The following is an 18,074-nucleotide window of genomic DNA, read 5'->3' as shown; positions in this document are numbered from 1 at the left end:
TGGTGCATGCATTGTGCTGGAAGCAGCCTAGCTATGGAAACAGCTATGGACACAGAGTACTGGCGAAAACTGCGTGCTGACACAGAACGCTACGTAGTGGGCGGATAGTGCGTGACACGATAACATTTGCACTTCACACGGTCGAAATACTGACACACAACTCTAGCAGCTCTTTGAGCATTCACATGCACTGGTGTTCAGCACAGCTCATGTTGTGGGTGTCGGATTAAGAAAGCTCTTTGAGAATATGGTCCAGATTGTATGCTGCAACTAGCAAGTGCGGCAAGATGTCAGTAGGTGGCGGGGTGCAGACGTGCTTCCTTGTGCGGCCTGTTGGTCTAGGGGTATGATTCCTGCTTTGGGTGCAGGAGGTCCCGGGTTCATATCCCGGACAGGCCCTACTTTTCAGTTTCGCGACAACCAAACACTACGTTAAACTTGCGAGTCTCTGAAAGTAAGCCACGCAACAGGACAAACTGCATGTGGGCCACCGGCCCAAGAGACTGGCAAGTGCGTCATGTGGAAAGCAATCTACGTGGCAGGATTAAGCCGTCTTCGCTCACTTATATCTATACGTAAAGACTGGCACGTACAGCGATTCTATTCGTTTCCCAGGAACTAGTACATCGCATGCACGTTTGTTAAATGCATGCGCATGCAGCACCCAAAACGGAGAGATGTCTTTCCTGCTGGGAGAAACAGCTGAGGGCGTCTTCTCGCAGTTGAACCCCTTTCGTTCCGTTATTAATCCTAGTATCAAAAGCATAAGCATTTGGAGCGTTCCCCATTCACGTGTGGACTGCTATTAACAATTTGCGTTACATGATCCTAGCTAAAATTCTGCATATACAATTCCAACTACCGGCTCGTACACATTTCTAGAAACGAGCGCAAAACACAGCGTCAGGTTCCACCGAGACTCGAACTCGGATCGCTGGATTCAAAGTCCAGAGTGCTAACCATTACACCATGGAACCGGATGCCTGTAGCGGTCTTCAGTTCAGTAGCATCATGTCATTAAGCCGATGAGATGCGATGTTATTTCATGTAGCGTCCTCAGGAAGTGTTTGCGTGGCAAATGAAGCAACCAAGTAGGCTGAAAGTGGAAGGTGCACCTTCGAATGTAGCAAGAATTCTTGCCAGTATTCGTACATCAAGTGATGTCGAAGGCTCAGGTAATCAAAATCGCGCAACGGCCACTTTCGTATGGTGCATGCATTGTGCTGGAAGCAGCCTAGCTATGGAAACAGCTATGGACACAGAGTACTGGCGAAAACTGCGTGCTGACACAGAACGCTACGTAGTGGGCGGATAGTGCGTGACACGATAACATTTGCACTTCACACGGTCGAAATACTGACACACAACTCTAGCAGCTCTTTGAGCATTCACATGCACTGGTGTTCAGCACAGCTCATGTTGTGGGTGTCGGATTAAGAAAGCTCTTTGAGAATATGGTCCAGATTGTATGCTGCAACTAGCAAGTGCGGCAAGATGTCAGTAGGTGGCGGGGTGCAGACGTGCTTCCTTGTGCGGCCTGTTGGTCTAGGGGTATGATTCCTGCTTTGGGTGCAGGAGGTCCCGGGTTCATATCCCGGACAGGCCCTACTTTTCAGTTTCGCGACAACCAAACACTACGTTAAACTTGCGAGTCTCTGAAAGTAAGCCACGCAACAGGACAAACTGCATGTGGGCCACCGGCCCAAGAGACTGGCAAGTGCGTCATGTGGAAAGCAATCTACGTGGCAGGATTAAGCCGCCTTCGCTCACTTATATCTATACGTAAAGACTGGCACGTACAGCGATTCTATTCGTTTCCCAGGAACTAGTACATCGCATGCACGTTTGTTAAATGCATGCGCATGCAGCACCCAAAACGGAGAGATGTCTTTCCTGCTGGGAGAAACAGCTGAGGGCGTCTTCTCGCAGTTGAACCCCTTTCGTTCCGTTATTAATCCTAGTATCAAAAGCATAAGCATTTGGAGCGTTCCCCATTCACGTGTGGACTGCTATTAACAATTTGCGTTACATGATCCTAGCTAAAATTCTGCATATACAATTCCAACTACCGGCTCGTACACATTTCTAGAAACGAGCGCAAAACACAGCGTCAGGTTCCACCGAGACTCGAACTCGGATCGCTGGATTCAAAGTCCAGAGTGCTAACCATTACACCATGGAACCGGATGCCTGTAGCGGTCTTCAGTTCAGTAGCATCATGTCATTAAGCCGATGAGATGCGATGTTATTTCATGTAGCGTCCTCAGGAAGTGTTTGCGTGGCAAATGAAGCAACCAAGTAGGCTGAAAGTGGAAGGTGCACCTTCGAATGTAGCAAGAATTCGTGCCAGTATTCGTACATCAAGTGATGTCGAAGGCTCAGGTAATCAAAATCGCGCAACGGCCACTTTCGTATGGTGCATGCATTGTGCTGGAAGCAGCCTAGCTATGGAAACAGCTATGGACACAGAGTACTGGCGAAAACTGCGTGCTGACACAGAACGCTACGTAGTGGGCGGATAGTGCGTGACACGATAACATTTGCACTTCACACGGTCGAAATACTGACACACAACTCTAGCAGCTCTTTGAGCATTCACATGCACTGGTGTTCAGCACAGCTCATGTTGTGGGTGTCGGATTAAGAAAGCTCTTTGAGAATATGGTCCAGATTGTATGCTGCAACTAGCAAGTGCGGCAAGATGTCAGTAGGTGGCGGGGTGCAGACGTGCTTCCTTGTGCGGCCTGTTGGTCTAGGGGTATGATTCCTGCTTTGGGTGCAGGAGGTCCCGGGTTCATATCCCGGACAGGCCCTACTTTTCAGTTTCGCGACAACCAAACACTACGTTAAACTTGCGAGTCTCTGAAAGTAAGCCACGCAACAGGACAAACTGCATGTGGGCCACCGGCCCAAGAGACTGGCAAGTGCGTCATGTGGAAAGCAATCTACGTGGCAGGATTAAGCCGTCTTCGCTCACTTATATCTATACGTAAAGACTGGCACGTACAGCGATTCTATTCGTTTCCCAGGAACTAGTACATCGCATGCACGTTTGTTAAATGCATGCGCATGCAGCACCCAAAACGGAGAGATGTCTTTCCTGCTGGGAGAAACAGCTGAGGGCGTCTTCTCGCAGTTGAACCCCTTTCGTTCCGTTATTAATCCTAGTATCAAAAGCATAAGCATTTGGAGCGTTCCCCATTCACGTGTGGACTGCTATTAACAATTTGCGTTACATGATCCTAGCTAAAATTCTGCATATACAATTCCAACTACCGGCTCGTACACATTTCTAGAAACGAGCGCAAAACACAGCGTCAGGTTCCACCGAGACTCGAACTCGGATCGCTGGATTCAAAGTCCAGAGTGCTAACCATTACACCATGGAACCGGATGCCTGTAGCGGTCTTCAGTTCAGTAGCATCATGTCATTAAGCCGATGAGATGCGATGTTATTTCATGTAGCGTCCTCAGGAAGTGTTTGCGTGGCAAATGAAGCAACCAAGTAGGCTGAAAGTGGAAGGTGCACCTTCGAATGTAGCAAGAATTCTTGCCAGTATTCGTACATCAAGTGATGTCGAAGGCTCAGGTAATCAAAATCGCGCAACGGCCACTTTCGTATGGTGCATGCATTGTGCTGGAAGCAGCCTAGCTATGGAAACAGCTATGGACACAGAGTACTGGCGAAAACTGCGTGCTGACACAGAACGCTACGTAGTGGGCGGATAGTGCGTGACACGATAACATTTGCACTTCACACGGTCGAAATACTGACACACAACTCTAGCAGCTCTTTGAGCATTCACATGCACTGGTGTTCAGCACAGCTCATGTTGTGGGTGTCGGATTAAGAAAGCTCTTTGAGAATATGGTCCAGATTGTATGCTGCAACTAGCAAGTGCGGCAAGATGTCAGTAGGTGGCGGGGTGCAGACGTGCTTCCTTGTGCGGCCTGTTGGTCTAGGGGTATGATTCCTGCTTTGGGTGCAGGAGGTCCCGGGTTCATATCCCGGACAGGCCCTACTTTTCAGTTTCGCGACAACCAAACACTACGTTAAACTTGCGAGTCTCTGAAAGTAAGCCACGCAACAGGACAAACTGCATTTGGGCCGCCGGCCCAAGAGACTGGCAAGTGCGTCATGTGGAAAGCAGTCTACGTGGCAGGATTAAGCCGTCTTCGCTCACTTATATCTATACGTAAAGACTGGCACGTACAGCGATTCTATTCGTTTCCCAGGAACTAGTACATCGCATGCACGTTTGTTAAATGCATGCGCATGCAGCACCCAAAACGGAGAGATGTCTTTCCTGCTGGGAGAAACAGCTGAGGGCGTCTTCTCGCAGTTGAACCCCTTTCGTTCCGTTATTAATCCTAGTATCAAAAGCATAAGCATTTGGAGCGTTCCCCATTCACGTGTGGACTGCTATTAACAATTTGCGTTACATGATCCTAGCTAAAATTCTGCATATACAATTCCAACTACCGGCTCGTACACATTTCTAGAAACGAGCGCAAAACACAGCGTCAGGTTCCACCGAGACTCGAACTCGGATCGCTGGATTCAAAGTCCAGAGTGCTAACCATTACACCATGGAACCGGATGCCTGTAGCGGTCTTCAGTTCAGTAGCATCATGTCATTAAGCCGATGAGATGCGATGTTATTTCATGTAGCGTCCTCAGGAAGTGTTTGCGTGGCAAATGAAGCAACCAAGTAGGCTGAAAGTGGAAGGTGCACCTTCGAATGTAGCAAGAATTCTTGCCAGTATTCGTACATCAAGTGATGTCGAAGGCTCAGGTAATCAAAATCGCGCAACGGCCACTTTCGTATGGTGCATGCATTGTGCTGGAAGCAGCCTAGCTATGGAAACAGCTATGGACACAGAGTACTGGCGAAAACTGCGTGCTGACACAGAACGCTACGTAGTGGGCGGATAGTGCGTGACACGATAACATTTGCACTTCACACGGTCGAAATACTGACACACAACTCTAGCAGCTCTTTGAGCATTCACATGCACTGGTGTTCAGCACAGCTCATGTTGTGGGTGTCGGATTAAGAAAGCTCTTTGAGAATATGGTCCAGATTGTATGCTGCAACTAGCAAGTGCGGCAAGATGTCAGTAGGTGGCGGGGTGCAGACGTGCTTCCTTGTGCGGCCTGTTGGTCTAGGGGTATGATTCCTGCTTTGGGTGCAGGAGGTCCCGGGTTCATATCCCGGACAGGCCCTACTTTTCAGTTTCGCGACAACCAAACACTACGTTAAACTTGCGAGTCTCTGAAAGTAAGCCACGCAACAGGACAAACTGCATTTGGGCCGCCGGCCCAAGAGACTGGCAAGTGCGTCATGTGGAAAGCAATCTACGTGGCAGGATTAAGCCGTCTTCGCTCACTTATATCTATACGTAAAGACTGGCACGTACAGCGATTCTATTCGTTTCCCAGGAACTAGTACATCGCATGCACGTTTGTTAAATGCATGCGCATGCAGCACCCAAAACGGAGAGATGTCTTTCCTGCTGGGAGAAACAGCTGAGGGCGTCTTCTCGCAGTTGAACCCCTTTCGTTCCGTTATTAATCCTAGTATCAAAAGCATAAGCATTTGGAGCGTTCCCCATTCACGTGTGGACTGCTATTAACAATTTGCGTTACATGATCCTAGCTAAAATTCTGCATATACAATTCCAACTACCGGCTCGTACACATTTCTAGAAACGAGCGCAAAACACAGCGTCAGGTTCCACCGAGACTCGAACTCGGATCGCTGGATTCAAAGTCCAGAGTGCTAACCATTACACCATGGAACCGGATGCCTGTAGCAGTCTTCAGTTCAGTAGCATCATGTCATTAAGCCGATGAGATGCGATGTTATTTCATGTAGCGTCCTCAGGAAGTGTTTGCGTGGCAAATGAAGCAACCAAGTAGGCTGAAAGTGGAAGGTGCACCTTCGAATGTAGCAAGAATTCTTGCCAGTATTCGTACATCAAGTGATGTCGAAGGCTCAGGTAATCAAAATCGCGCAACGGCCACTTTCGTATGGTGCATGCATTGTGCTGGAAGCAGCCTAGCTATGGAAACAGCTATGGTCACAGAGTACTGGCGAAAACTGCGTGCTGACACAGAACGCTACGTAGTGGGCGGATAGTGCGTGACACGATAACATTTGCACTTCACACGGTCGAAATACTGACACACAACTCTAGCAGCTCTTTGAGCATTCACATGCACTGGTGTTCAGCACAGCTCATGTTGTGGGTGTCGGATTAAGAAAGCTCTTTGAGAATATGGTCCAGATTGTATGCTGCAACTAGCAAGTGCGGCAAGATGTCAGTAGGTGGCGGGGTGCAGACGTGCTTCCTTGTGCGGCCTGTTGGTCTAGGGGTATGATTCCTGCTTTGGGTGCAGGAGGTCCCGGGTTCATATCCCGGACAGGCCCTACTTTTCAGTTTCGCGACAACCAAACACTACGTTAAACTTGCGAGTCTCTGAAAGTAAGCCACGCAACAGGACAAACTGCATTTGGGCCGCCGGCCCAAGAGACTGGCAAGTGCGTCATGTGGAAAGCAATCTACGTGGCAGGATTAAGCCGTCTTCGCTCACTTATATCTATACGTAAAGACTGGCACGTACAGCGATTCTATTCGTTTCCCAGGAACTAGTACATCGCATGCACGTTTGTTAAATGCATGCGCATGCAGCACCCAAAACGGAGAGATGTCTTTCCTGCTGGGAGAAACAGCTGAGGGCGTCTTCTCGCAGTTGAACTCCTTTGGTTCCGTTATTAATCCTAGTATCAAAAGCATAAGCATTTGGAGCGTTCCCCATTCACGTGTGGACTGCTATTAACAATTTGCGTTACATGATCCTAGCTAAAATTCTGCATATACAATTCCAACTACCGGCTCGTACACATTTCTAGAAACGAGCGCAAAACACAGCGTCAGGTTCCACCGAGACTCGAACTCGGATCGCTGGATTCAAAGTCCAGAGTGCTAACCATTACACCATGGAACCGGATGCCTGTAGCGGTCTTCAGTTCAGTAGCATCATGTCATTAAGCCGATGAGATGCGATGTTATTTCATGTAGCGTCCTCAGGAAGTGTTTGCGTGGCAAATGAAGCAACCAAGTAGGCTGAAAGTGGAAGGTGCACCTTCGAATGTAGCAAGAATTCTTGCCAGTATTCGTACATCAAGTGATGTCGAAGGCTCAGGTAATCAAAATCGCGCAACGGCCACTTTCGTATGGTGCATGCATTGTGCTGGAAGCAGCCTAGCTATGGAAACAGCTATGGACACAGAGTACTGGCGAAAACTGCGTGCTGACACAGAACGCTACGTAGTGGGCGGATAGTGCGTGACACGATAACATTTGCACTTCACACGGTCGAAATACTGACACACAACTCTAGCAGCTCTTTGAGCATTCACATGCACTGGTGTTCAGCACAGCTCATGTTGTGGGTGTCGGATTAAGAAAGCTCTTTGAGAATATGGTCCAGATTGTATGCTGCAACTAGCAAGTGCGGCAAGATGTCAGTAGGTGGCGGGGTGCAGACGTGCTTCCTTGTGCGGCCTGTTGGTCTAGGGGTATGATTCCTGCTTTGGGTGCAGGAGGTCCCGGGTTCATATCCCGGACAGGCCCTACTTTTCAGTTTCGCGACAACCAAACACTACGTTAAACTTGCGAGTCTCTGAAAGTAAGCCACGCAACAGGACAAACTGCATGTGGGCCACCGGCCCAAGAGACTGGCAAGTGCGTCATGTGGAAAGCAATCTACGTGGCAGGATTAAGCCGTCTTCGCTCACTTATATCTATACGTAAAGACTGGCACGTACAGCGATTCTATTCGTTTCCCAGGAACTAGTACATCGCATGCACGTTTGTTAAATGCATGCGCATGCAGCACCCAAAACGGAGAGATGTCTTTCCTGCTGGGAGAAACAGCTGAGGGCGTCTTCTCGCAGTTGAACCCCTTTCGTTCCGTTATTAATCCTAGTATCAAAAGCATAAGCATTTGGAGCGTTCCCCATTCACGTGTGGACTGCTATTAACAATTTGCGTTACATGATCCTAGCTAAAATTCTGCATATACAATTCCAACTACCGGCTCGTACACATTTCTAGAAACGAGCGCAAAACACAGCGTCAGGTTCCACCGAGACTCGAACTCGGATCGCTGGATTCAAAGTCCAGAGTGCTAACCATCACACCATGGAACCGGATGCCTGTAGCGGTCTTCAGTTCAGTAGCATCATGTCATTAAGCCGATGAGATGCGATGTTATTTCATGTAGCGTCCTCAGGAAGTGTTTGCGTGGCAAATGAAGCAACCAAGTAGGCTGAAAGTGGAAGGTGCACCTTCGAATGTAGCAAGAATTCTTGCCAGTATTCGTACATCAAGTGATGTCGAAGGCTCAGGTAATCAAAATCGCGCAACGGCCACTTTCGTATGGTGCATGCATTGTGCTGGAAGCAGCCTAGCTATGGAAACAGCTATGGACACAGAGTACTGGCGAAAACTGCGTGCTGACACAGAACGCTACGTAGTGGGCGGATAGTGCGTGACACGATAACATTTGCACTTCACACGGTCGAAATACTGACACACAACTCTAGCAGCTCTTTGAGCATTCACATGCACTGGTGTTCAGCACAGCTCATGTTGTGGGTGTCGGATTAAGAAAGCTCTTTGAGAATATGGTCCAGATTGTATGCTGCAACTAGCAAGTGCGGCAAGATGTCAGTAGGTGGCGGGGTGCAGACGTGCTTCCTTGTGCGGCCTGTTGGTCTAGGGGTATGATTCCTGCTTTGGGTGCAGGAGGTCCCGGGTTCATATCCCGGACAGGCCCTACTTTTCAGTTTCGCGACAACCAAACACTACGTTAAACTTGCGAGTCTCTGAAAGTAAGCCACGCAACAGGACAAACTGCATGTGGGCCACCGGCCCAAGAGACTGGCAAGTGCGTCATGTGGAAAGCAATCTACGTGGCAGGATTAAGCCGTCTTCGCTCACTTATATCTATACGTAAAGACTGGCACGTACAGCGATTCTATTCGTTTCCCAGGAACTAGTACATCGCATGCACGTTTGTTAAATGCATGTGCATGCAGCACCCAAAACGGAGAGATGTCTTTCCTGCTGGGAGAAACAGCTGAGGGCGTCTTCTCGCAGTTGAACCCCTTTCGTTCCGTTATTAATCCTAGTATCAAAAGCATAAGCACTTGGAGCGTTCCCCATTCACGTGTGGACTGCTATTAACAATTTGCGTTACATGATCCTAGCTAAAATTCTGCATATACAATTCCAACTACCGGCTCGTACACATTTCTAGAAACGAGCGCAAAACACAGCGTCAGGTTCCACCGAGACTCGAACTCGGATCGCTGGATTCAAAGTCCAGAGTGCTAACCATTACACCATGGAACCGGATGCCTGTAGCGGTCTTCAGTTCAGTAGCATCATGTCATTAAGCCGATGAGATGCGATGTTATTTCATGTAGCGTCCTCAGGAAGTGTTTGCGTGGCAAATGAAGCAACCAAGTAGGCTGAAAGTGGAAGGTGCACCTTCGAATGTAGCAAGAATTCTTGCCAGTATTCGTACATCAAGTGATGTCGAAGGCTCAGGTAATCAAAATCGCGCAACGGCCACTTTCGTATGGTGCATGCATTGTGCTGGAAGCAGCCTAGCTATGGAAACAGCTATGGACACAGAGTACTGGCGAAAACTGCGTGCTGACACAGAACGCTACGTAGTGGGCGGATAGTGCGTGACACGATAACATTTGCACTTCACACGGTCGAAATACTGACACACAACTCTAGCAGCTCTTTGAGCATTCACATGCACTGGTGTTCAGCACAGCTCATGTTGTGGGTGTCGGATTAAGAAAGCTCTTTGAGAATATGGTCCAGATTGTATGCTGCAACTAGCAAGTGCGGCAAGATGTCAGTAGGTGGCGGGGTGCAGACGTGCTTCCTTTTGCGGCCTGTTGGTCTAGGGGTATGATTCCTGCTTTGGGTGCAGGAGGTCCCGGGTTCATATCCCGGACAGGCCCTACTTTTCAGTTTCGCGACAACCAAACACTACGTTAAACTTGCGAGTCTCTGAAAGTAAGCCACGCAACAGGACAAACTGCATTTGGGCCGCCGGCCCAAGAGACTGGCAAGTGCGTCATGTGGAAAGCAATCTACGTGGCAGGATTAAGCCGTCTTCGCTCACTTATATCTATACGTAAAGACTGGCACGTACAGCGATTCTATTCGTTTCCCAGGAACTAGTACATCGCATGCACGTTTGTTAAATGCATGCGCATGCAGCACCCAAAACGGAGAGATGTCTTTCCTGCTGGGAGAAACAGCTGAGGGCGTCTTCTCGCAGTTGAACCCCTTTCGTTCCGTTATTAATCCTAGTATCAAAAGCATAAGCATTTGGAGCGTTCCCCATTCACGTGTGGACTGCTATTAACAATTTGCGTTACATGATCCTAGCTAAAATTCTGCATATACAATTCCAACTACCGGCTCGTACACATTTCTAGAAACGAGCGCAAAACACAGCGTCAGGTTCCACCGAGACTCGAACTCGGATCGCTGGATTCAAAGTCCAGAGTGCTAACCATTACACCATGGAACCGGATGCCTGTAGCGGTCTTCAGTTCAGTAGCATCATGTCATTAAGCCGATGAGATGCGATGTTATTTCAAGTAGCGTCCTCAGGAAGTGTTTGCGTGGCAAATGAAGCAACCAAGTAGGCTGAAAGTGGAAGGTGCACCTTCGAATGTAGCAAGAATTCTTGCCAGTATTCGTACATCAAGTGATGTCGAAGGCTCAGGTAATCAAAATCGCGCAACGGCCACTTTCGTATGGTGCATGCATTGTGCTGGAAGCAGCCTAGCTATGGAAACAGCTATGGACACAGAGTACTGGCGAAAACTGCGTGCTGACACAGAACGCTACGTAGTGGGCGGATAGTGCGTGACACGATAACATTTGCACTTCACACGGTCGAAATACTGACACACAACTCTAGCAGCTCTTTGAGCATTCACATGCACTGGTGTTCAGCACAGCTCATGTTGTGGGTGTCGGATTAAGAAAGCTCTTTGAGAATATGGTCCAGATTGTATGCTGCAACTAGCAAGTGCGGCAAGATGTCAGTAGGTGGCGGGGTGCAGACGTGCTTCCTTGTGCGGCCTGTTGGTCTAGGGGTATGATTCCTGCTTTGGGTGCAGGAGGTCCCGGGTTCATATCCCGGACAGGCCCTACTTTTCAGTTTCGCGACAACCAAACACTACGTTAAACTTGCGAGTCTCTGAAAGTAAGCCACGCAACAGGACAAACTGCATTTGGGCCGCCGGCCCTAGAGACTGGCAAGTGCGTCATGTGGAAAGCAATCTACGTGGCAGGATGAAGCCGTCTTCGCTCACTTATATCTATACGTAAAGACTGGCACGTACAGCGATTCTATTCGTTTCCCAGGAACTAGTACATCGCATGCACGTTTGTTAAATGCATGCGCATGCAGCACCCAAAACGGAGAGATGTCTTTCCTGCTGGGAGAAACAGCTGAGGGCGTCTTCTCGCAGTTGAACTCCTTTGGTTCCGTTATTAATCCTAGTATCAAAAGCATAAGCATTTGGAGCGTTCCCCATTCACGTGTGGACTGCTATTAACAATTTGCGTTACATGATCCTAGCTAAAATTCTGCATATACAATTCCAACTACCGGCTCGTACACATTTCTAGAAACGAGCGCAAAACACAGCGTCAGGTTCCACCGAGACTCGAACTCGGATCGCTGGATTCAAAGTCCAGAGTGCTAACCATTACACCATGGAACCGGATGCCTGTAGCGGTCTTCAGTTCAGTAGCATCATGTCATTAAGCCGATGAGATGCGATGTTATTTCATGTAGCGTCCTCAGGAAGTGTTTGCGTGGCAAATGAAGCAACCAAGTAGGCTGAAAGTGGAAGGTGCACCTTCGAATGTAGCAAGAATTCTTGCCAGTATTCGTACATCAAGTGATGTCGAAGGCTCAGGTAATCAAAATCGCGCAACGGCCACTTTCGTATGGTGCATGCATTGTGCTGGAAGCAGCCTAGCTATGGAAACAGCTATGGACACAGAGTACTGGCGAAAACTGCGTGCTGACACAGAACGCTACGTAGTGGGCGGATAGTGCGTGACACGATAACATTTGCACTTCACACGGTCGAAATACTGACACACAACTCTAGCAGCTCTTTGAGCATTCACATGCACTGGTGTTCAGCACAGCTCATGTTGTGGGTGTCGGATTAAGAAAGCTCTTTGAGAATATGGTCCAGATTGTATGCTGCAACTAGCAAGTGCGGCAAGATGTCAGTAGGTGGCGGGGTGCAGACGTGCTTCCTTGTGCGGCCTGTTGGTCTAGGGGTATGATTCCTGCTTTGGGTGCAGGAGGTCCCGGGTTCATATCCCGGACAGGCCCTACTTTTCAGTTTCGCGACAACCAAACACTACGTTAAACTTGCGAGTCTCTGAAAGTAAGCCACGCAACAGGACAAACTGCATGTGGGCCACCGGCCCAAGAGACTGGCAAGTGCGTCATGTGGAAAGCAATCTACGTGGCAGGATTAAGCCGTCTTCGCTCACTTATATCTATACGTAAAGACTGGCACGTACAGCGATTCTATTCGTTTCCCAGGAACTAGTACATCGCATGCACGTTTGTTAAATGCATGCGCATGCAGCACCCAAAACGGAGAGATGTCTTTCCTGCTGGGAGAAACAGCTGAGGGCGTCTTCTCGCAGTTGAACCCCTTTCGTTCCGTTATTAATCCTAGTATCAAAAGCATAAGCATTTGGAGCGTTCCCCATTCACGTGTGGACTGCTATTAACAATTTGCGTTACATGATCCTAGCTAAAATTCTGCATATACAATTCCAACTACCGGCTCGTACACATTTCTAGAAACGAGCGCAAAACACAGCGTCAGGTTCCACCGAGACTCGAACTCGGATCGCTGGATTCAAAGTCCAGAGTGCTAACCATCACACCATGGAACCGGATGCCTGTAGCGGTCTTCAGTTCAGTAGCATCATGTCATTAAGCCGATGAGATGCGATGTTATTTCATGTAGCGTCCTCAGGAAGTGTTTGCGTGGCAAATGAAGCAACCAAGTAGGCTGAAAGTGGAAGGTGCACCTTCGAATGTAGCAAGAATTCTTGCCAGTATTCGTACATCAAGTGATGTCGAAGGCTCAGGTAATCAAAATCGCGCAACGGCCACTTTCGTATGGTGCATGCATTGTGCTGGAAGCAGCCTAGCTATGGAAACAGCTATGGACACAGAGTACTGGCGAAAACTGCGTGCTGACACAGAACGCTACGTAGTGGGCGGATAGTGCGTGACACGATAACATTTGCACTTCACACGGTCGAAATACTGACACACAACTCTAGCAGCTCTTTGAGCATTCACATGCACTGGTGTTCAGCACAGCTCATGTTGTGGGTGTCGGATTAAGAAAGCTCTTTGAGAATATGGTCCAGATTGTATGCTGCAACTAGCAAGTGCGGCAAGATGTCAGTAGGTGGCGGGGTGCAGACGTGCTTCCTTGTGCGGCCTGTTGGTCTAGGGGTATGATTCCTGCTTTGGGTGCAGGAGGTCCCGGGTTCATATCCCGGACAGGCCCTACTTTTCAGTTTCGCGACAACCAAACACTACGTTAAACTTGCGAGTCTCTGAAAGTAAGCCACGCAACAGGACAAACTGCATGTGGGCCACCGGCCCAAGAGACTGGCAAGTGCGTCATGTGGAAAGCAATCTACGTGGCAGGATTAAGCCGTCTTCGCTCACTTATATCTATACGTAAAGACTGGCACGTACAGCGATTCTATTCGTTTCCCAGGAACTAGTACATCGCATGCACGTTTGTTAAATGCATGTGCATGCAGCACCCAAAACGGAGAGATGTCTTTCCTGCTGGGAGAAACAGCTGAGGGCGTCTTCTCGCAGTTGAACCCCTTTCGTTCCGTTATTAATCCTAGTATCAAAAGCATAAGCACTTGGAGCGTTCCCCATTCACGTGTGGACTGCTATTAACAATTTGCGTTACATGATCCTAGCTAAAATTCTGCATATACAATTCCAACTACCGGCTCGTACACATTTCTAGAAACGAGCGCAAAACACAGCGTCAGGTTCCACCGAGACTCGAACTCGGATCGCTGGATTCAAAGTCCAGAGTGCTAACCATTACACCATGGAACCGGATGCCTGTAGCGGTCTTCAGTTCAGTAGCATCATGTCATTAAGCCGATGAGATGCGATGTTATTTCATGTAGCGTCCTCAGGAAGTGTTTGCGTGGCAAATGAAGCAACCAAGTAGGCTGAAAGTGGAAGGTGCACCTTCGAATGTAGCAAGAATTCTTGCCAGTATTCGTACATCAAGTGATGTCGAAGGCTCAGGTAATCAAAATCGCGCAACGGCCACTTTCGTATGGTGCATGCATTGTGCTGGAAGCAGCCTAGCTATGGAAACAGCTATGGACACAGAGTACTGGCGAAAACTGCGTGCTGACACAGAACGCTACGTAGTGGGCGGATAGTGCGTGACACGATAACATTTGCACTTCACACGGTCGAAATACTGACACACAACTCTAGCAGCTCTTTGAGCATTCACATGCACTGGTGTTCAGCACAGCTCATGTTGTGGGTGTCGGATTAAGAAAGCTCTTTGAGAATATGGTCCAGATTGTATGCTGCAACTAGCAAGTGCGGCAAGATGTCAGTAGGTGGCGGGGTGCAGACGTGCTTCCTTGTGCGGCCTGTTGGTCTAGGGGTATGATTCCTGCTTTGGGTGCAGGAGGTCCCGGGTTCATATCCCGGACAGGCCCTACTTTTCAGTTTCGCGACAACCAAACACTACGTTAAACTTGCGAGTCTCTGAAAGTAAGCCACGCAACAGGACAAACTGCATGTGGGCCACCGGCCCAAGAGACTGGCAAGTGCGTCATGTGGAAAGCAATCTACGTGGCAGGATTAAGCCGTCTTCGCTCACTTATATCTATACGTAAAGACTGGCACGTACAGCGATTCTATTCGTTTCCCAGGAACTAGTACATCGCATGCACGTTTGTTAAATGCATGCGCATGCAGCACCCAAAACGGAGAGATGTCTTTCCTGCTGGGAGAAACAGCTGAGGGCGTCTTCTCGCAGTTGAACCCCTTTCGTTCCGTTATTAATCCTAGTATCAAAAGCATAAGCATTTGGAGCGTTCCCCATTCACGTGTGGACTGCTATTAACAATTTGCGTTACATGATCCTAGCTAAAATTCTGCATATACAATTCCAACTACCGGCTCGTACACATTTCTAGAAACGAGCGCAAAACACAGCGTCAGGTTCCACCGAGACTCGAACTCGGATCGCTGGATTCAAAGTCCAGAGTGCTAACCATTACACCATGGAACCGGATGCCTGTAGCGGTCTTCAGTTCAGTAGCATCATGTCATTAAGCCGATGAGATGCGATGTTATTTCATGTAGCGTCCTCAGGAAGTGTTTGCGTGGCAAATGAAGCAACCAAGTAGGCTGAAAGTGGAAGGTGCACCTTCGAATGTAGCAAGAATTCTTGCCAGTATTCGTACATCAAGTGATGTCGAAGGCTCAGGTAATCAAAATCGCGCAACGGCCACTTTCGTATGGTGCATGCATTGTGCTGGAAGCAGCCTAGCTATGGAAACAGCTATGGACACAGAGTACTGGCGAAAACTGCGTGCTGACACAGAACGCTACGTAGTGGGCGGATAGTGCGTGACACGATAACATTTGCACTTCACACGGTCGAAATACTGACACACAACTCTAGCAGCTCTTTGAGCATTCACATGCACTGGTGTTCAGCACAGCTCATGTTGTGGGTGTCGGATTAAGAAAGCTCTTTGAGAATATGGTCCAGATTGTATGCTGCAACTAGCAAGTGCGGCAAGATGTCAGTAGGTGGCGGGGTGCAGACGTGCTTCCTTGTGCGGCCTGTTGGTCTAGGGGTATGATTCCTGCTTTGGGTGCAGGAGGTCCCGGGTTCATATCCCGGACAGGCCCTACTTTTCAGTTTCGCGACAACCAAACACTACGTTAAACTTGCGAGTCTCTGAAAGTAAGCCACGCAACAGGACAAACTGCATGTGGGCCACCGGCCCAAGAGACTGGCAAGTGCGTCATGTGGAAAGCAATCTACGTGGCAGGATTAAGCCGTCTTCGCTCACTTATATCTATACGTAAAGACTGGCACGTACAGCGATTCTATTCGTTTCCCAGGAACTAGTACATCGCATGCACGTTTGTTAAATGCATGCGCATGCAGCACCCAAAACGGAGAGATGTCTTTCCTGCTGGGAGAAACAGCTGAGGGCGTCTTCTCGCAGTTGAACCCCTTTCGTTCCGTTATTAATCCTAGTATCAAAGGCATAAGCATTTGGAGCGTTCCCCATTCACGTGTGGACTGCTATTAACAATTTGCGTTACATGATCCTAGCTAAAATTCTGCATATACAATTCCAACTACCGGCTCGTACACATTTCTAGAAACGAGCGCAAAACACAGCGTCAGGTTCCACCGAGACTCGAACTCGGATCGCTGGATTCAAAGTCCAGAGTGCTAACCATTACACCATGGAACCGGATGCCTGTAGCGGTCTTCAGTTCAGTAGCATCATGTCATTAAGCCGATGAGATGCGATGTTATTTCATGTAGCGTCCTCAGGAAGTGTTTGCGTGGCAAATGAAGCAACCAAGTAGGCTGAAAGTGGAAGGTGCACCTTCGAATGTAGCAAGAATTCTTGCCAGTATTCGTACATCAAGTGATGTCGAAGGCTCAGGTAATCAAAATCGCGCAACGGCCACTTTCGTATGGTGCATGCATTGTGCTGGAAGCAGCCTAGCTATGGAAACAGCTATGGACACAGAGTACTGGCGAAAACTGCGTGCTGACACAGAACGCTACGTAGTGGGCGGATAGTGCGTGACACGATAACATTTGCACTTCACACGGTCGAAATACTGACACACAACTCTAGCAGCTCTTTGAGCATTCACATGCACTGGTGTTCAGCACAGCTCATGTTGTGGGTGTCGGATTAAGAAAGCTCTTTGAGAATATGGTCCAGATTGTATGCTGCAACTAGCAAGTGCGGCAAGATGTCAGTAGGTGGCGGGGTGCAGACGTGCTTCCTTGTGCGGCCTGTTGGTCTAGGGGTATGATTCCTGCTTTGGGTGCAGGAGGTCCCGGGTTCATATCCCGGACAGGCCCTACTTTTCAGTTTCGCGACAACCAAACACTACGTTAAACTTGCGAGTCTCTGAAAGTAAGCCACGCAACAGGACAAACTGCATGTGGGCCACCGGCCCAAGAGACTGGCAAGTGCGTCATGTGGAAAGCAATCTACGTGGCAGGATTAAGCCGTCTTCGCTCACTTATATCTATACGTAAAGACTGGCACGTACAGCGATTCTATTCGTTTCCCAGGAACTAGTACATCGCATGCACGTTTGTAAAATGCATGCGCATGCAGCACCCAAAACGGAGAGATGTCTTTCCTGCTGGGAGAAACAGCTGAGGGCGTCTTCTCGCAGTTGAACCCCTTTCGTTCCGTTATTAATCCTAGTATCAAAAGCATAAGCATTTGGAGCGTTCCCCATTCACGTGTGGACTGCTATTAACAATTTGCGTTACATGATCCTAGCTAAAATTCTGCATATACAATTCCAACTACCGGCTCGTACACATTTCTAGAAACGAGCGCAAAACACAGCGTCAGGTTCCACCGAGACTCGAACTCGGATCGCTGGATTCAAAGTCCAGAGTGCTAACCATTACACCATGGAACCGGATGCCTGTAGCGGTCTTCAGTTCAGTAGCATCATGTCATTAAGCCGATGAGATGCGATGTTATTTCATGTAGCGTCCTCAGGAAGTGTTTGCGTGGCAAATGAAGCAACCAAGTAGGCTGAAAGTGGAAGGTGCACCTTCGAATGTAGCAAGAATTCTTGCCAGTATTCGTACATCAAGTGATGTCGAAGGCTCAGG

General features: G+C 48.7%; 30 non-coding genes across 30 annotated transcripts; 15 read left to right on the top strand and 15 right to left on the bottom strand.

The window, feature by feature from the left end:
* Positions 1-327: 327 nt before the first annotated feature.
* Trnap-ugg (transfer RNA proline (anticodon UGG)) lies at positions 328-399 on the top strand. Its single transcript has one exon. It is a non-coding gene; the product is annotated as a tRNA-Pro (tRNA).
* Positions 400-905: 506 nt separating this feature from the next.
* Positions 906-977, bottom strand: Trnaq-uug (transfer RNA glutamine (anticodon UUG)). Its single transcript has one exon. It is a non-coding gene; the product is annotated as a tRNA-Gln (tRNA).
* Positions 978-1,534: 557 nt separating this feature from the next.
* Positions 1,535-1,606, top strand: Trnap-ugg (transfer RNA proline (anticodon UGG)). The gene has a single exon. It is a non-coding gene; the product is annotated as a tRNA-Pro (tRNA).
* Positions 1,607-2,112: 506 nt separating this feature from the next.
* Positions 2,113-2,184, bottom strand: Trnaq-uug (transfer RNA glutamine (anticodon UUG)). Its single transcript has one exon. It is a non-coding gene; the product is annotated as a tRNA-Gln (tRNA).
* Positions 2,185-2,741: 557 nt separating this feature from the next.
* On the top strand, positions 2,742-2,813 carry Trnap-ugg (transfer RNA proline (anticodon UGG)). Its single transcript has one exon. It is a non-coding gene; the product is annotated as a tRNA-Pro (tRNA).
* A 506-nt stretch (positions 2,814-3,319) lies between these two features.
* On the bottom strand, positions 3,320-3,391 carry Trnaq-uug (transfer RNA glutamine (anticodon UUG)). The gene has a single exon. It is a non-coding gene; the product is annotated as a tRNA-Gln (tRNA).
* A 557-nt stretch (positions 3,392-3,948) lies between these two features.
* Trnap-ugg (transfer RNA proline (anticodon UGG)) lies at positions 3,949-4,020 on the top strand. The gene has a single exon. It is a non-coding gene; the product is annotated as a tRNA-Pro (tRNA).
* Positions 4,021-4,526: 506 nt separating this feature from the next.
* Trnaq-uug (transfer RNA glutamine (anticodon UUG)) lies at positions 4,527-4,598 on the bottom strand. The gene has a single exon. It is a non-coding gene; the product is annotated as a tRNA-Gln (tRNA).
* Positions 4,599-5,155: 557 nt separating this feature from the next.
* On the top strand, positions 5,156-5,227 carry Trnap-ugg (transfer RNA proline (anticodon UGG)). Its single transcript has one exon. It is a non-coding gene; the product is annotated as a tRNA-Pro (tRNA).
* Positions 5,228-5,733: 506 nt separating this feature from the next.
* Trnaq-uug (transfer RNA glutamine (anticodon UUG)) lies at positions 5,734-5,805 on the bottom strand. Its single transcript has one exon. It is a non-coding gene; the product is annotated as a tRNA-Gln (tRNA).
* A 557-nt stretch (positions 5,806-6,362) lies between these two features.
* Positions 6,363-6,434, top strand: Trnap-ugg (transfer RNA proline (anticodon UGG)). The gene has a single exon. It is a non-coding gene; the product is annotated as a tRNA-Pro (tRNA).
* A 506-nt stretch (positions 6,435-6,940) lies between these two features.
* On the bottom strand, positions 6,941-7,012 carry Trnaq-uug (transfer RNA glutamine (anticodon UUG)). The gene has a single exon. It is a non-coding gene; the product is annotated as a tRNA-Gln (tRNA).
* A 557-nt stretch (positions 7,013-7,569) lies between these two features.
* Positions 7,570-7,641, top strand: Trnap-ugg (transfer RNA proline (anticodon UGG)). The gene has a single exon. It is a non-coding gene; the product is annotated as a tRNA-Pro (tRNA).
* A 506-nt stretch (positions 7,642-8,147) lies between these two features.
* Positions 8,148-8,219, bottom strand: Trnaq-uug (transfer RNA glutamine (anticodon UUG)). The gene has a single exon. It is a non-coding gene; the product is annotated as a tRNA-Gln (tRNA).
* A 557-nt stretch (positions 8,220-8,776) lies between these two features.
* On the top strand, positions 8,777-8,848 carry Trnap-ugg (transfer RNA proline (anticodon UGG)). The gene has a single exon. It is a non-coding gene; the product is annotated as a tRNA-Pro (tRNA).
* A 506-nt stretch (positions 8,849-9,354) lies between these two features.
* On the bottom strand, positions 9,355-9,426 carry Trnaq-uug (transfer RNA glutamine (anticodon UUG)). Its single transcript has one exon. It is a non-coding gene; the product is annotated as a tRNA-Gln (tRNA).
* Positions 9,427-9,983: 557 nt separating this feature from the next.
* Positions 9,984-10,055, top strand: Trnap-ugg (transfer RNA proline (anticodon UGG)). The gene has a single exon. It is a non-coding gene; the product is annotated as a tRNA-Pro (tRNA).
* Positions 10,056-10,561: 506 nt separating this feature from the next.
* Positions 10,562-10,633, bottom strand: Trnaq-uug (transfer RNA glutamine (anticodon UUG)). The gene has a single exon. It is a non-coding gene; the product is annotated as a tRNA-Gln (tRNA).
* Positions 10,634-11,190: 557 nt separating this feature from the next.
* On the top strand, positions 11,191-11,262 carry Trnap-ugg (transfer RNA proline (anticodon UGG)). Its single transcript has one exon. It is a non-coding gene; the product is annotated as a tRNA-Pro (tRNA).
* A 506-nt stretch (positions 11,263-11,768) lies between these two features.
* On the bottom strand, positions 11,769-11,840 carry Trnaq-uug (transfer RNA glutamine (anticodon UUG)). The gene has a single exon. It is a non-coding gene; the product is annotated as a tRNA-Gln (tRNA).
* Positions 11,841-12,397: 557 nt separating this feature from the next.
* On the top strand, positions 12,398-12,469 carry Trnap-ugg (transfer RNA proline (anticodon UGG)). The gene has a single exon. It is a non-coding gene; the product is annotated as a tRNA-Pro (tRNA).
* Positions 12,470-12,975: 506 nt separating this feature from the next.
* On the bottom strand, positions 12,976-13,047 carry Trnaq-uug (transfer RNA glutamine (anticodon UUG)). Its single transcript has one exon. It is a non-coding gene; the product is annotated as a tRNA-Gln (tRNA).
* Positions 13,048-13,604: 557 nt separating this feature from the next.
* On the top strand, positions 13,605-13,676 carry Trnap-ugg (transfer RNA proline (anticodon UGG)). Its single transcript has one exon. It is a non-coding gene; the product is annotated as a tRNA-Pro (tRNA).
* A 506-nt stretch (positions 13,677-14,182) lies between these two features.
* Positions 14,183-14,254, bottom strand: Trnaq-uug (transfer RNA glutamine (anticodon UUG)). The gene has a single exon. It is a non-coding gene; the product is annotated as a tRNA-Gln (tRNA).
* A 557-nt stretch (positions 14,255-14,811) lies between these two features.
* On the top strand, positions 14,812-14,883 carry Trnap-ugg (transfer RNA proline (anticodon UGG)). The gene has a single exon. It is a non-coding gene; the product is annotated as a tRNA-Pro (tRNA).
* Positions 14,884-15,389: 506 nt separating this feature from the next.
* Positions 15,390-15,461, bottom strand: Trnaq-uug (transfer RNA glutamine (anticodon UUG)). Its single transcript has one exon. It is a non-coding gene; the product is annotated as a tRNA-Gln (tRNA).
* Positions 15,462-16,018: 557 nt separating this feature from the next.
* Positions 16,019-16,090, top strand: Trnap-ugg (transfer RNA proline (anticodon UGG)). The gene has a single exon. It is a non-coding gene; the product is annotated as a tRNA-Pro (tRNA).
* A 506-nt stretch (positions 16,091-16,596) lies between these two features.
* On the bottom strand, positions 16,597-16,668 carry Trnaq-uug (transfer RNA glutamine (anticodon UUG)). Its single transcript has one exon. It is a non-coding gene; the product is annotated as a tRNA-Gln (tRNA).
* A 557-nt stretch (positions 16,669-17,225) lies between these two features.
* Positions 17,226-17,297, top strand: Trnap-ugg (transfer RNA proline (anticodon UGG)). Its single transcript has one exon. It is a non-coding gene; the product is annotated as a tRNA-Pro (tRNA).
* Positions 17,298-17,803: 506 nt separating this feature from the next.
* Positions 17,804-17,875, bottom strand: Trnaq-uug (transfer RNA glutamine (anticodon UUG)). Its single transcript has one exon. It is a non-coding gene; the product is annotated as a tRNA-Gln (tRNA).
* Positions 17,876-18,074: the final 199 nt, after the last annotated feature.

The sequence above is a fragment of the Schistocerca cancellata genome, chromosome 2 (assembly GCF_023864275.1).
Source record: "Schistocerca cancellata isolate TAMUIC-IGC-003103 chromosome 2, iqSchCanc2.1, whole genome shotgun sequence".
NCBI classification, from domain to species: domain Eukaryota; kingdom Metazoa; phylum Arthropoda; class Insecta; order Orthoptera; family Acrididae; genus Schistocerca; species Schistocerca cancellata.
The sequence above is the reverse complement of the archived record's forward strand: the minus strand, read 5'-3'. Positions and strand labels throughout refer to the sequence as shown.